This window comes from Meleagris gallopavo, chromosome 2, assembly GCF_905368555.1.
Source record: "Meleagris gallopavo chromosome 2, MGAL_WU_HG_1.1, whole genome shotgun sequence".
Classification (NCBI taxonomy): domain Eukaryota; kingdom Metazoa; phylum Chordata; class Aves; order Galliformes; family Phasianidae; genus Meleagris; species Meleagris gallopavo.
In genome coordinates, this window is record NC_139405.1 from 23,875,313 (window position 1) to 23,890,421 (window position 15,109).

Consider the following 15,109-nt stretch of genomic DNA (forward strand, 5'->3'; position numbering starts at 1 on the left):
TACAAGCTCTGATTGTACAAATTAGGGTTCTTTAGAAGAATAAGGTGAGGAAGCTGTGCAGATAAGTAAGCACATGCATACAGGTTTTAAACAATGTCTATTGTAAGATTTCACATCATGCCTAGTGCCTAAAGCTAGATGCCTGTTTGCTGCCTACTCTAAAGTCAGACTGCCAATGCTATTTTGTTTTTGATGTACTTAAAGTACTGAAAACTTTTCTTAAGTTTCCTGTGCCCTTCCGAAGGGCACGCAGTGGATAGGCTAAGCTTGGCACGCTTTCATCCTGGCTACATAGACTGGCAAAGTCTATGGATAACTGAGAGCACAGTTGGAAAATACAGCTCTCCCACTTTTCCCAGATGAGAATCTTAATAGCAGTCTTTATTTTGGCAGTCGATCACTTCTATCAAGATAGAGTTGCCTTTGGCCAAGCCTCTGCTAATCTTTTCTAAGTCACAAATCATTTCTTCATTCAGCATGTCATTTGACATCTTCAGTGTTATAAATTAGTTCAAGAGGGTGGACACCCAATTCAGCTCCTCACCAAGGGCTCAGTTCTCATGTTTTCTGAAGTTATTTATCTTTGCTTTAGGGGACAATGCAGTTTTACTCACTCACTGCACTGTCAAGAGAACAAGTCCCTTTGAGCCAAACACCTGCTTTCCTTTTCAGAGAATGATGGGGAAATGCCTTTTAAAAAGTCTCTATTTATCTACTTTCTTAATTTACCAGAAGTTCCTGATTACTCCAATCCCCAGAGATTTAGTAAAATGTCATAGCAGACCAAAGTCAAATAGAAAAGCAAAATTAACGTAATTGCCTTTCTTTTGCCACAACAGAGATGAAACCATGGCATTGTGCCCTCAAGGCTACCAGTCCCTCATTGTGTCCTGCACTCAAAATCCACCCATGAATGGTCTCTAACAATAGATCACTTAGGGCCTGTGAGATATGGCCCTGGCAGTCTCTGATGCCTCCACAATTTGGAAGCCAGTCAGAGACACACGGAATGTTCCTTCACCTTCCAGGCTCCTCACATAGAAACTTCCCCTCAGATTGGAAGTAGAGATGGCCACGTTTGTTAGGAACTGCTTATGATATTCACGGAGACTTTGATCTGTCATAATTTCACTCTTATTCATCACTTTCTCTTCTCTAACAGATTTAGAGAAAGATCATAGAATCACAGAAAGAAGTCACGAAACCTTATTCTTCTTTACTCCAGCAAGGGTTTAGGAGAGTTCAGCATTCCTAATTCTCTCAGTATATTTGGAAGTCACATTTGCAGTTGTTCTTTTTTCCATAGGTTCTAAGGTGGTGATTGTGCTGTGTTGTGTTGCCGTGGCCTCTACGTACACCAGATCCCTATCCTTGCAGTGTTCTGTAGTGTCACAGGAAAAGCTGTTACTGTGGCACATCTGAGCCCTTACAGCACCAGGAAATCTTAAGTAACAGATCATGTTCTGCTAGCTAGCAGATGAGGAGTACAAATATTTCAAGCACGTGTTATAGATTTGACTCCAATTAAATTTGTTGTGACTTCTGGTATCTCTTTTATTGTATCAGCGCTTGTGAGCTCAGTCACTTACTAAAGCTGTATTGTGCTGTAAAAGCACACAGGAAGAAGTAAGTTGTGCTACCAAATGCTTTAGTCTTGGGTGATGATGCTTATGGCTTTTTGATATAAAATGTGCAGAACAATATAACTTGTTTCTGGTCTTACTGTCTAAGCTCAGTATAGAACATTGTCATGACTATAAAAGTGACTACTACGCCCACAGATAGGGGGCCTGTAAGCTGTGGCTCACTCCACTTATGCCTTCATGCTGCTTCCAGAATCTTCCTTAATCAAGTCCTGTCTGGGCTGCAGCATGTTCACCTGTAGGCTGAAATAAAGAAGTCAGCATCACCTTTGGACTGGATGTTTTCCAACTCAGTCTGTGTTTTGGAAAATATTTACAAGTTACAGAAATAAGAACAACTATTAAGAAATTACTTTAACTAAAGGGTTTTGGTTAGGTTTTCCCAATGTTAATATGCAAATTTTGACTGGATATTCTTGGTACCAGAATATCAAAGATTTAGGTGCAAATCTGAAGTCCAAGGTGATTTAGAACAAGGATTTGGCTCTTCCTTTTCTTGGGTAAATACTCTAAACTGGAGAGCATTGATGATTTTGTGGGGAAATTTTCATATTATCAGTAGAAGTTCCTATACTTTCTAAAAGAATAACTACAGGATGAGCAGAAGAGACAGATCGAGTCTATAGAACTATTGTGGAGTTTAGTAATGAGAATAGAACTGTTGGGTTTTTTTTGTTTGTTTTTTGTTTTTTGTTTTTGTTTTTTTTTTGTAGCTTCGGATCATAGCCTTTCAAGGCGAGACAGAGATCCTTGTCTTTTAATGCCCTGTCTGCTAAGCTTTCTCACTTCCAGCAGTGGGGAAGGGTCAGAGATTGGTAAGGATTCCAGACCACAATTTTTTTTATGTCTGATTCAGTGAGGAGTCAGGAAGTACATTGCAAATAAGAACGTATTGGCATTGGGATGATGGAAATGTCTAAATATTCATGATATGTTCATTGAGTATTTTGGCATAGCAGAACTGTGTTTTCGATTCTCAGACATCGCACGTTAGTGTAGAGTATGCAAACAGTGAATTTCATGTATTTAAGGTATCTTTTAACTGTGTACTTAAATACTAATCTGTGAGCAGTTGAACATATATGTATATACACATATATACTTGCAAATATTTTCCATAATAGCAACTCTGACAAATGTTAAGTAGTTCAATATATAATTGCGCATCTAAATGCAAAAACTGTTGCATAAGCAAAATACTGGATTTATTAAGAAATGTATGTAATCTTACAGGCACAGCAAATTTACAAGCACATTGTCTCTATCTGGTGACCATATATATTTTTGTTTATTTGTATTCCTGTTATTGTACTTGAAGCTAGCAGAGCCCTTTCGTGCAAACAAACTAGACTCTACAAGGAACTTCAAAATCAATTGTTTGTGATGAAACTATTTTAGCTAAGAGAATATAATATATAAAGGAACAAGAGCCTGGTGCCTTTTATTCTGAAGAAAAACTTCCACAACAGTCATCTTGTGAACTCAGGCTTGATTGGGAATAGTAAGAAATAAGAAAATCTGGTAAAATATGAAGTGTATATAGATATAAACATTATTTTCATTTTTCTTTTTATCTCCTTGAAAAATTTAATTGGATTTTGACTAAAGATTATAGTGTCTAAGTACAGAGGCTTGATCTCTGAAATATTAGGGAAAACATTTGTCTGTGAATCTGTTGGAGAGGAGCCTGCACCCTGGGAGAGCCCTTAAGTTTTAAATCTGTTTTTGTTCAGGTAACATTTTAATTTGCTATCTTTCTACTGGATTTGGTAAGGACTTGCCCCAGAATGGCTCAGTACAAATTAATTTTCAAAAATTACTACGTTTAGAAAAATGGTAGTTCTCAAGACCAAACACATAATCTCATACATGAAACACACCTTGGGTTTTATTCATTTCTCACTGACACAAGGTGTAATTTAGTTGTCTAAAATGGAGTCATTCATGATTTACGTCAATAGCATGCCAACAAAGGCTATTTTTAACATGCAACCAAATGACATCTAATTTTTTCACATTCACTCTACAGTGTTGTATGCATCCTCGGTGGCATTATTAACTGGAGCTTTTCAAACAGACGAAGTATGTTACTGTGGCTAAATTGTAATGAAAGAAGAGATGGCTGTTTGCCAATAAATGGTGAGTAGCTTGTAGAAGCATGTAATTACATAAATCACAAACATATGCAGAAGATGTTTTCTCTTTACATTTAACTGGCGTTGCCTCGAGCTATAGCTGCTTGCAACTCTATTTAATTACCATAATTATTTTAAATGTGTATATCTGGGCAATCTTTGAGCTTTATGAGAATGTTATTCATACCTTATCAGTAAAAATCTAAAGGGTCCCATTCTTTCCCCAAAGAGGCAGCAGTAACCAGGTTTCTCCAGATTTCAGGCATGGAGTGATTGCAACGTTTATAACTTTATTTTGAATTACAGGTTTTTAAAAAACACAAGCCTCTGAAACTAATCATGTTTTGAAATCTCAGTAGATGCTATAACTTCCTGGTAGGAAAATTAAGCCTTGTACATTGTTTGTGAAAAGAAAGTACCTGAAGATGTCCCCATATGCTTCTTTTACATCTTAATTTGCTGACTGGGTAAATGCTGTTTGGCCAAACAGATTGACAAGTATCTAGGAAAGGTATTGACTGTTAAAATAAGCATTTCCTATGGGAAATGTCAAAAGAATCTGTCAGACGAGCTGGGATTTTTCAGTTACTTTTATCAAGCAGTCAAATAAGATAGAGTGGGACACTTTTAAAATTCTCCTCCGTGCTAGAATAAGCCCAATTCAGACAACTGGTGCTAATGGAGTTGCCCCAGAGTTACCACAGAATAACACATGCTTTTAGTTTTTTTCTCATTTATGTCAGTTTTATATTAACCTCATGCTATTGATGCTTGTAGAGCTACATGTGGTTAAGACCAATACATTAGTTCTGATATGTAGATGATTGGCCAAAATATACATGCCTCAGTTTGCCCTAGCTAATGTTAATTAGTGGGTATAGAGTTCCTCAGTGAATACAGTGGAAATGCTAAAACCCTTGGGAATAACAAATTTGATAGCTAAATAATCAAAAGACCAAACAGTAGGAACCATAAGCAACCGTCATGTATAACTGGTGGAGAAAGCTTATGAATACAGACATGGAATCGTTATGCACTGAAAGAACAAGAAAAGTAAGTTTTATGATAGAAGATAATATAGTTTATTAGTTCAACTCTACAATTTTTAAAAGAAACAAAAACCATTACGTAAGCAAACAAATACACACGCACAGAAACAAATGCCAGTGATGACTTTGACTACACAAACACAGCACTTCTAAATCATTCAGTGTCAGGGACATAGGATGATGGTTTGCATCTTGTCTTTTCATCAACTGCTATAGTTAGCATTGCAAGTGATGTCTCTTTAAACAGCTTTTATAAGTCATGAGGTCATTTTTGTTTAATTGTAATGTGACTTGCCAGCTGTAGATCATATGTGCAGTTTTGTGATATAGCTTAGTCTTTTCTTCCACCACCCAAGAGAAAGCATACACAAAGCATTTTTTTCAGAGATTAGTTACTACATTTTTTTTCCTGAAAATAAATAAATAAATAAATAAAGATGCTAGCCTATGGAATGCCAGTGAACAATGCACTTTCCACATCATAGAGTGGTTTGTTTAATAACCACAAATTATTTCAGGTAATTTGGCACCGGTTTAATTGCACCCACAAGGATATCCTTAACAACAACAAAAAGGTAAGAAAGAACCACCCCTACTATCAACACCATCAGGATGAGCTAAAGGCAAAATTTCCATTCATTAAATTATGATTAGCTTTGGTACTACCTTGTCGATCAAATACTCATACCATGCTGCAGACACACCATAGGGAAACATTTAGTGAAGTTATGAAAAGGAAGCTGATGGAAAGTGATACTTTTCTCATGTATTAAAATGACAATAAAAGCTCTCAGATGAAGGTACAAACTACAGCAGTAAGTAAAAATGCAGGTTATGAGCAGTTGAGGTTAAAATCCAGCCAGATCTTTGTCAGTCAATATCTTTTATTACAGTGAAGAACACAAGGATAAACACAAGATTTCCTAACTTTGAGGAGCAATTAATATGGACTTGTAGTTTGACTTCTGCTCCTTATTATTTCACTTATTTCTAAATCACAGTGTGATTGAAAGACTCTGATGGTGACATTAACCTGCAATCTCTGTAGTATCAGCAGCTATATAGAGGGTGATATATGCCCTGTCAGTAGGTTACAAAGCTCTTTGATGAATAGCAGAAGAATGTGGGAATAGGAAATCTCCCTAGTTATGCCCCTGGGAAGAATATTTCTTGGTAATTTTAAACCAAACACTGAGGTTTGGAACATTCATTTTAATAGCAGATACTGCAGAACTGATGTGAAATTCCATTCAGTTCAAGCGTTTTGGGTTCTTTCTAGCAGCATGAAGAAACTTCCATCCAGCCTCCCTGAAGTACATTTTTCTGAGGCTTACCAAAGGTAGTGTCATACAAAGCAGAGTTATTTATGAAACAACAGTAGCACCAAGCCATCATGTTTCTCCTCATGAAAGCCATGCTCATTATGGCTTTTTTTCACAGTCAGTTTTCCCTATTTCATGAATCAGGTAAGAGCCAACAGATTAAATTTTGATTTATTTGAGAAATCTGACCGAATATAAGAAAAAAAAAGAAACCAATCAAATTGATTTAGCATAGTTTTTCCTTAAAACACGGACAAAATTCTGTTTATACCTGATCTAGTATGCCTCAAAATAAAATAAAAATATTTATCCAAGTCAAAAAGAGACCACGGCCTGAGTGACAGTTTCATTGTTACCAGACTGCTGTCCGTGTCTCCAGCTTTGTTTCAAATGACTTTGGTTTGGCTCTGATTGCTACATGCTCCGAAGAGTCTACCTCAATATGTAATTACTTTATCTGTGAGTATGCAGAGCGAGCAATCTGATCTTATTTTGTTGAAATCCTGCTCTTTATCATGGTATCTTTTCAGTTGGGTTTATTAGCGATTAGTTATATAAATACTTCTACATTTAAACTGAAAAGCAGATATCTACGTGATAAGAATTTTTGCACAACAAACTGCTTTGGAATAGTTTCAGCCTGAATTTCTATTGCATTTCAGTGGATTTCTTTGTATTATGACTGAAACTGTTGCATCATTGGTGGGAGTAAGGGAGGAGAAAAAATAGACTCTACATGTTGATTATAATTCAGTGACATCTGTGAGATAAACATTACTGCATGAAGACGTTTCATTTGACTTTGAAGTCTATGAGATTGCTGTAAAGTTTGCAAAAATCCAACCATCTGTTAAGAATACATGGTAAATTATTCATCTTAAAATTACACAATGAAAGACTGTAGTTCCTGAGACTTGAAGGGGCTGGATATGATTACAAATTAAATTGTAATGTAATATGGGCTCTTCCAGTCAAGTTTTCCAGTAAAAGTTGAGGTTGGCTAACTAGTTCTTTCCTGAGCTCTGCTCTATGGATCCGATCCTTCAGGGCACCTTGGCAAGAGACTAGCAGATATTTTAAGCCTCTAATTAATGCCAAGTATTTCACTTCACTTTTATTTTTAAAACATGAAGAAAAAAAAAAAGAAAAAAAAATCAACTAAGCCAAAGAAAAAACAAATATTTTCCATTTGCCATTTATTACAGATGTCAGACAGCCATAAATATAGAAATGGTCAGCTGCAGGTGCAGCCCAGTTCTGCTGTGTAATATACACTTTGTTCCTATAACACTACTAAAAATGGCCTGGCTGGCTAATAAATATGTAACTAACGTTACATAGTAAAAAGTGAAAATTAATGTGAATGCTGTTGGTGAGCTAGTTATATTAACAAACCAACCATGTAATATCAGCAGGTATAATGACAGACATATAGTGACAAACTTTTAATAGCTTCTGCAAAAACTTTCATTCCTTTCAGTATTGGGAATTTAAATTCAATAGTGTCATGTAACTTTATTTCCCTGTATTTAGGAGGAAAAACATGCAGGAATTTTTAAATTAAACTCACTATCTACTTCTGAGAAAACTCTTTGGGCTTAACCTTGCATACATCACTGTTATCTTACATAATCTGCTGGTAAAGCCCTGTTACCTCCATCAAAGGTTCTGCCCCTTGAGCGATACCCTTTGATAGCTAACTGATAGAGAACTGATAACCCCGTGCTGATAATAAAACCTTTCCCACACCCAGAGCAAGAAGAGAATGCAATCTAAAATGGCAGTGAATAGAGGAAGATGATAAACAAACAAAAGGCTAATTGATTTCTTCTCCCTAGACGCAGAGCTATGTCTGACCAACAGTCCATCTGGCCCCATATCCTTTTGCTGATGTTGCATGATACTTCACCAGAGAACATACTCTATGTTCCCTTCCAAGCTTCCTTCTAGATCCTGTCAGCAGTTGAGAAAGTTTCTGAAATAGACTCATCTTAATCAGTGTATTTAATAACTATAAAAAAAATCTATCAACTCCAAATTGTCTAATCCTTCTCAGAATCCACTTTGATCTCTGCATCATCCAGTGTCAGTAAGTACCTGTCACAGCCTTTGCCAGGGTGGTTCTTAGGACCACTGTATTTAAAGTTGTACATAAGTGCTAAAATTACATGCTTGTTGTGGGGAAGTGGGAAATAAGGAAGGAATTCAAATTACTGCATATTTCCATACTACTGTTAAATTTTCATCTCAGTCAAGTTAACATCAAAACTAGGACTTTAGTAGGTGGTGAATAAATCCTGAAATTATTTCATTATTGCTTGCACGTGTGACCAATCATAATTTCTCTAAGAGTGAACACTGAAAAATTTCTTGTCTCCAGATGGATCCTCTCTGTGACTTTGAAGAACTTTAGCTTGGCTGGGAATACTGCTACCCAAGACCAATTGTGAGTGTGAGGCCAAACACGTGGACAGTCAGGAGCGAGGACCCAGCAGGTTGGTCTGTATTCTTTCCCCACCCCCATGCATGCATTTTCATGAGGCTTGGTTCTTGTGGGCTTTAAACAAATAGAGGGAGGGAGAAGCCCTTTTCATGCCAAGTGCAGGCAGCTGCTCAGCACCCTCTAAGGAAGGAAACATAATGTAGAGCAGAATTTGATGTCTGTGGGTTTAACAGCTGTTTGGGGAAATGGCTGTGATTTTACAAGCCAGCTCCACTACACAAGACAAAAGGCCCTCGGTGGTCTCTGCTTTGTGTGGCATTTTACAGCTATTGAATTTCCTTGGTTACTACATCAGTGAAACTCAGATGAGATGCTTCAAGTCAGTATAGGGTACACCGTCTTTGGCAGTGTTCAAGGCCAGATGGGATTGGGATTTGGTTAATCTAATCTAGTGGGAGGTGTTCCTGTTCACAGGAAGAGAGTTAAGGATGGATAGTCTGTTAGGACTCTTATAGGTCATTGTCCTATGATGCTGTAGGTATCAAGCTGGGAAGAAGGTGATAGGACACTATAGGATACCTGTTACCAAAAGGAGACAACCTCAGAAGTGTCCAATAGGGGTAAGATCCTGTAGGAACTGCAGATTCTTGCATTGTCTTCTCTGCTACCTGAGATGAACTACAATCTGTCAAGAAAACAGATGGCTTATCACTTTGAAGAATTAATGCTACCCATCAAATATTTGATGATTACCTATCATTGCTCAAAATGCAAATATTTGTGAAATGTTATTAAAGGAACTGAATGACAGAGAGCCAAAATGGGAGGCAGAAAGAAAGCATATCAAGGATGCATTAGCATTTCTGTGCCTGCTCTTACGTTCTGGAGTTTGTAACAGCCACAAATACAGTTTACTGTTGTCCTTAGGAAGGAATATAGCTGTAAATATAGCTCAGTTTCATAGTTTCTCCAAAGTATATGTAAAAATTATCACTGTTCTAAACAATCTTTCACTCTAGATAACTATATTCCACAAATGTTTCCGATTTCAGATTTCGATTGTGACTGAAATAGTAGGAAACACCCCTAAGAAAGCACTAGTGTTGTATCTCTGTGAATTATAAGATATTTTCAGGATCCTAGTTAGGGTCCTGTTTGGGATCCTGCAGACTGACTCAAAAACAAAAGATTACAAGAAACACAAGAAGAACAGATTTTAATTTAGACAAGGTAACTTCTGCAAAGATAACCTAGTATTTTTCATCTCTATGTTCTTCATCTTTCCATTAAGTTTTGTCTAGCTTTTTTTTTTTCCAGAAATAGAACAGCACTTTGAACTAATCTGCCTCAGAGTAAAAGAGAATACATTGAGAGTGAAATAGTTTTCTAAAACACATCAGTGGAAGAAGAAAGTGGAAAGTGGGAAAGAGACAGAGCTTTTAAAAAAGTCAGCAAAAAAAATGGAATGAGAAAAAGGAAAAATTAAAGAGGACAGTATAGTAAAAGGTCTGGTAGTCAGGTATGTAGAGATAAAAATGAGACTAATATGGAAGACGAAAAGGTAGTAGCAAAGGGAAAAAGATGGAAAAATAATTGTGGGCAGAAATGGAGTAGAAAATAAAATGATTAAAAAGCAAAAATAGGAGATGGAAAGATGTAAAGACAGGAAATACGAAAATGTAGGAAAGAAACAAGAGGCGCTGTTATTTAATTAATATATGTTGTTATCTTATTTTAGAGGTAAGTAAACACAAGGCAGTCATGCCAGTTACAGCAACAGGATTGGAAAATAAAATCATACTTTCCTCTGATTTATAACATTCTTTTAGGCTTTTTAGCCTTTTCTTCTATAAGACATGAACATAGTGAAGACTAAGAGGAAACATTTAAAACACCAAATGTGTTTTGAAAGTGAAATGGAGATATTAGAATCAACCCCTACTGAGCAAGCCCACATTAGCCACAGCAGGCAGTGTGTGTACTGACATCTCCAAATCATTCTGTGCCTCTGAACTTCTTTTCCAGTACTTGTAGAGTTTACCCTTGTTATGGTTTCTTTTGTTATGTGTTATGCTTGTTATGGTATATATTTTACAAAATAGATGGCCAGATAGCATTGTCAGGTGTTATGCTGCTTTGTATGGCTGCAGAAGGTTATAAGCAATCTAATACTTGACACCGTGGCTTTGTAGAGAGTTTTATCTCTGCAGTGATGCCGTGGGTGAATCTAAGCCAGACAACAGTCTACCAGATGCAGGCAATCACCACACAGACTCTTTTCATTTTTAAGCCCATATTTTTCATGGAAGAGATCTAGTGTTGGTGTGGTCACTGCTTCACAATTTTTTTTTTGTAAGCAGTTATAATGAATACCATTTTAAAACATGAATTGCAAGCTTTTCAGTGAATGTGAGAGGGTGAGCAATGTTTTGTGCTGAAATGAATTATGATTTGTCTCTTGACTTGGAGTGACGAGGAGAGGTGGAGGGTCTGTGACTGATGGTTTTCACTGCTGCAGATGGGGCAGACAGTCTTCTGCTGAGCCATGGGGTCACTCCTGCAGGCAAAGGTCAGGCTAAGCCATGGACCTCTTTTGCTAAGCATTACTTACTCTTGACTTCCAAGTGGCAATGGCAAGAGGTTTTTATAAGTCTAAATTAAAAGGTCCATTGAGTTAGAAAGCATTTGCCAATTTTGTCTTTTTTTCTCAAAGAAGGCTTAGACTTGAGTTCCAGGCACTGGCAGTCAGTGGAAGCATCAACACCAGAACCACAAAACTGAGCCTTATATGGGTGGATGAAGTGTCCTGATCTGCAGAGGGGAAATCCATAGGAGATGAAAACCTTTTCTTCTTTGGGCCAAGAGGAAGTCTCCATCCACAGCATTTGGAATATTTCTAATGTGTGACCCAAACATAACAAAGGTGTGAAGGCTAAAAATGGGAAACACCTACCACAGCTCCAAAACAAGCAGAAAAGAACTCAGGAGTTATGGCTTTCAATGGCTTGTTCCTTAGACCTTTTCATATTTCGCTGGCATCCTCACAGACACTGGCCCACGTACATAGCAAACCCCAGAAGGATCTTAAAACTAACCTGGAAAAGAAAAACAAAAGCCTTATGGATCAGAGGCAGCTCCTGGCCCTAAATTCTGTCCTACATTAAAGTGCTTTTCTTTTTTGGTGATTTTTTTATATGTTTTATTTGAGAGAATGGATTTGGGTTTTGTTTCATACTTTCCTATTCTTTTGCACATTACCAAAGAAAAAAATCAGATCATTGGTTTTGTTTTATTCTGTATTCCACTGAGAGAAGCTATAAAAATTAGATTAAATTTTTGGTTTCTTGTTTTAATGCTAAAAGAGAAAACAACTGAAGAATTAATGTGGGCAGTGATCTGATTTTTCCAGCAGCAGATTTTCTTCTGGTCTTCAAATGGAAAGTCATTATTCACTTTGGTATTAGCCACCACCTTATTTATTTCTTTTCTATGGCTGTTAGTATTGAATCAAACTTTGTTTCTAAACTTTGTGGGAGGAGAGGTGGTTTTAGTGTTCACTGTAATTATGTATTTTGCCTCAAGCCACTGACACAAACATGTTTGCTCAAGGGTCATCAGAAAAGTGGTTGAGAGAACCTAAAGATTTAAATTGGAATTTAATTTGCATTCATGTTTGAGATTTCAGATGCTTGTCTTATCAGAACAAGTCTTAAAATATTGAACTGAAATCTTGAGGGGAAAAAAAAAAACTTTTTTGTGACATTTGCAAGAAGCTTTGGTCAGGACAGGAATTCCAGAGAGGTGGAGTTCCCTTTATAATTTTAACACTCCTATTTTAAATTTTGGAACTACTAGCAAAGGACACTGCTTGAACCTTTTGGTTTTAAATTCAAAATGGTGCAAATTAAGTAACTAGGCCTTGTATTTACTATAGCAGGAAGTACTTTAAATAACTTTAGAAGTCTAGTGTTAACCTCAGCCAGTTAACTTGTGTGATAGCTACAAATTTGTGTTTCTAGAATTCTATCTCAAGTAAATGCTTGTTAAGCTTATGCATTTTTGTAGTGATGTTAGAGTCAAAATAACTGCTTTGCTTTTGCCATATGTATCTTGGAGGTGGATTTTTCTATGAACTCTGAAATTTTGTTACCACACCAAATGTCCAGCTTTCAGTAAATCCATACCTGAAGGGTAAGTAAATTAATCTTGAATTTTGTATTTGAAAGTGTATGTGCTTTTCATGGATTTACGCCAACTAGATTCTCGATTTAAAGAGGTACTGTGATAACCTCAACCACACTGTGGCTAGAACAAACCTCAAAGAATTTGTTCCTAGAGGCAGTGCTCTTTGAAGTGACATCACTGACAGTTTTAACTACTGTAGGTATTTATGAGGTACAAAATGATAAAGTAAATAGGCATAAAATGCGATTTTAACAGCATAAGGATCACCAGACTGGTTTATATTTTTGTCCTCCAAACATATGTTTGCTTAAGTAGTTTTGTTTCCCCTCTGTTTTTTGGGTTTTTTTTCCTTTTCTCTCTTTTATTTTTCTCCATGAAACTGCTCTGAAGAAACATAGAAGCAGAGTTTGCCAACTATAACAGAAAACCTGTAGAAGTTTGGATGTATATATTTACTATGAATTGAACTTGCATATCTTAACTGGTAGTATGTATTTAGCTTGTTTACCTACCGAAGTATTTGGAGGAATATCTGCGTTTTCATGTTGCTTTCAGTGTGCTGCTTTGCTTGTTGGTGATTTATTAATGATGCTCGTGATTTATTACTATCATTTTATTAGATTATTTGCAAATCAGTGACAAAGCACTGTGTGGACCATGCCTTGTTAGTTATAAAAGCATTCAAGAAGCCATGAAAATCAGTTGAGCTTGAACCTATTGAACGAAAGAGCATAGTGCTGTCTATTGATCAGTAGCCTTTAGGTATGTAATGAATAGTAGTAGTTTGGACTCTGTGAGATAGTGTTTTCCTTTGGATCTGATAAATTGCGCTCTTTCGTATTAGTGGTTTGAGATTTGACATAGAACACTCTTGTATTGGTATTTCTTTCACCTTTAGTGCTATGATGAACTTACATGACTAAGGCAGATAAATATAGTTAGAAAACCTGGTATTTTCCAGTACTGTTTTATACACTGAATTAACACTTATCTAAGTTTTAGAAATGGCAGAAAAATTTATCTCTCATGTGTGAATAATTCATGTATTGATTTGGACTGCAGCTAATGTCTTTATTAATATGAAAATTATTCTCAGTTTCTTACTAAATGAGCAAGATATTTAAGTTTATGACCTCTCTTGTTGGCTTGATAGGTACTATTTGTTTCTATTTTCAATATCAGGACTTGATTACTTCTCTCTTTGCTGATTTTTCAACCACTATTTAAAAAAATTAAAAAAAAAAAAAAGAAGAAAAAAAGAAGAAAAAAACCCCAGCAAACTGGCTTTTAGGTAGAAAGTTCCTACTTTTAATTGGATAGAGTCAAAGGCAGAGTTTGTGGCACAGCAGACCTCAAATCTACATCTGTAAGAATTCTAATAGTGAAGTATGAACATATATTCAGTGGTGTGTACCTCTGGGTCAGAGGGTGGGTCTGTCCATCTCCCTTCTGCTCCTGTCCCTATTTAAAAAAAAAAAAAAAAAAAAAGTAGAAAAACTACCATAATTATTTAGAAGAATAAGCCCAGTAGCTTACCGTATTAACAGGACTAGGAGCAATAAACTTCCAGCAGCTTTCTGGGGGGATGTTAATTTTCTAATGATCCCTTCAGTGTTTGCTCAGGTTATCTATATTTGATTTAGTTCCTCTCAAGTGAATGTCACTTCAGCAACAGTAGCCATAGCCTCTGGGGACTGGCTTGGCTGTACAGAAGAGCGGTGATAGCAGCTTGTGTGTCAGTAGTGCCCCAATATGTCGAGTACATTAAATGTTCTCTTAAATTCAAGTTTAAGACATTTTGGAAGCACTTGCAGTTAGAGACAAAAATCCAGCGACAGATCTAACACTGAGAGCAAGAATGAGAATTTGACACAGTGTTTTGTGCCTTCTGAATGCACAAGTCTTCTCTCTCCTTAAAACTGTAACATTGTTCTGAAGGCTGAGGGCTGAATGCAAAAATGCCAGAGTAAGCAGATATCTTTCTCAGTCTGAAAAGGCTGGGGAACAAGGGAAATGAAGTATTTATGAGCCTTTATTTGAAGGTAGTATTTTTTCAGGCTCTCTGGAACATGTGTTTTGAGGCTAGCTCTGGAGACCCTCGTTGTATCAGCTCTTTTCTTCCAGCAAAAATTTCTCAGTAGGTCAAGCAGTAGTGACAATTTCAGCTCACAAATAAAAAACTGTTTGCTGAGGTAGATGAACTGTGACTTATCTGTTGGTTTAACTTCCAATTTCAGGACAGAAGGCCTGCAATTAATGTTCTGACCCTTTCACTCTTTTCAGTTACTTCTCTAAGAGTTAATACAATTAATTCCCTTCTTAAACTGTTAGC

General features: G+C 36.6%; 1 protein-coding gene across 1 annotated transcript in view; it reads left to right on the forward strand.

Moving 5' to 3' along the window:
- The window catches only part of MTA3 (metastasis associated 1 family member 3), a 591,413-nt gene that overhangs the window by 542,444 nt on the left and 33,860 nt on the right, over nt 1-15,109 (forward strand). Inside the window, exons 29-30 of the mRNA XM_085219339.1 lie at nt 3,673-3,782; nt 8,530-8,644. The gene's annotated coding sequence lies outside the window, so the exon portion shown is untranslated. The remainder of the gene's footprint in view (nt 1-3,672; nt 3,783-8,529; nt 8,645-15,109) is intronic.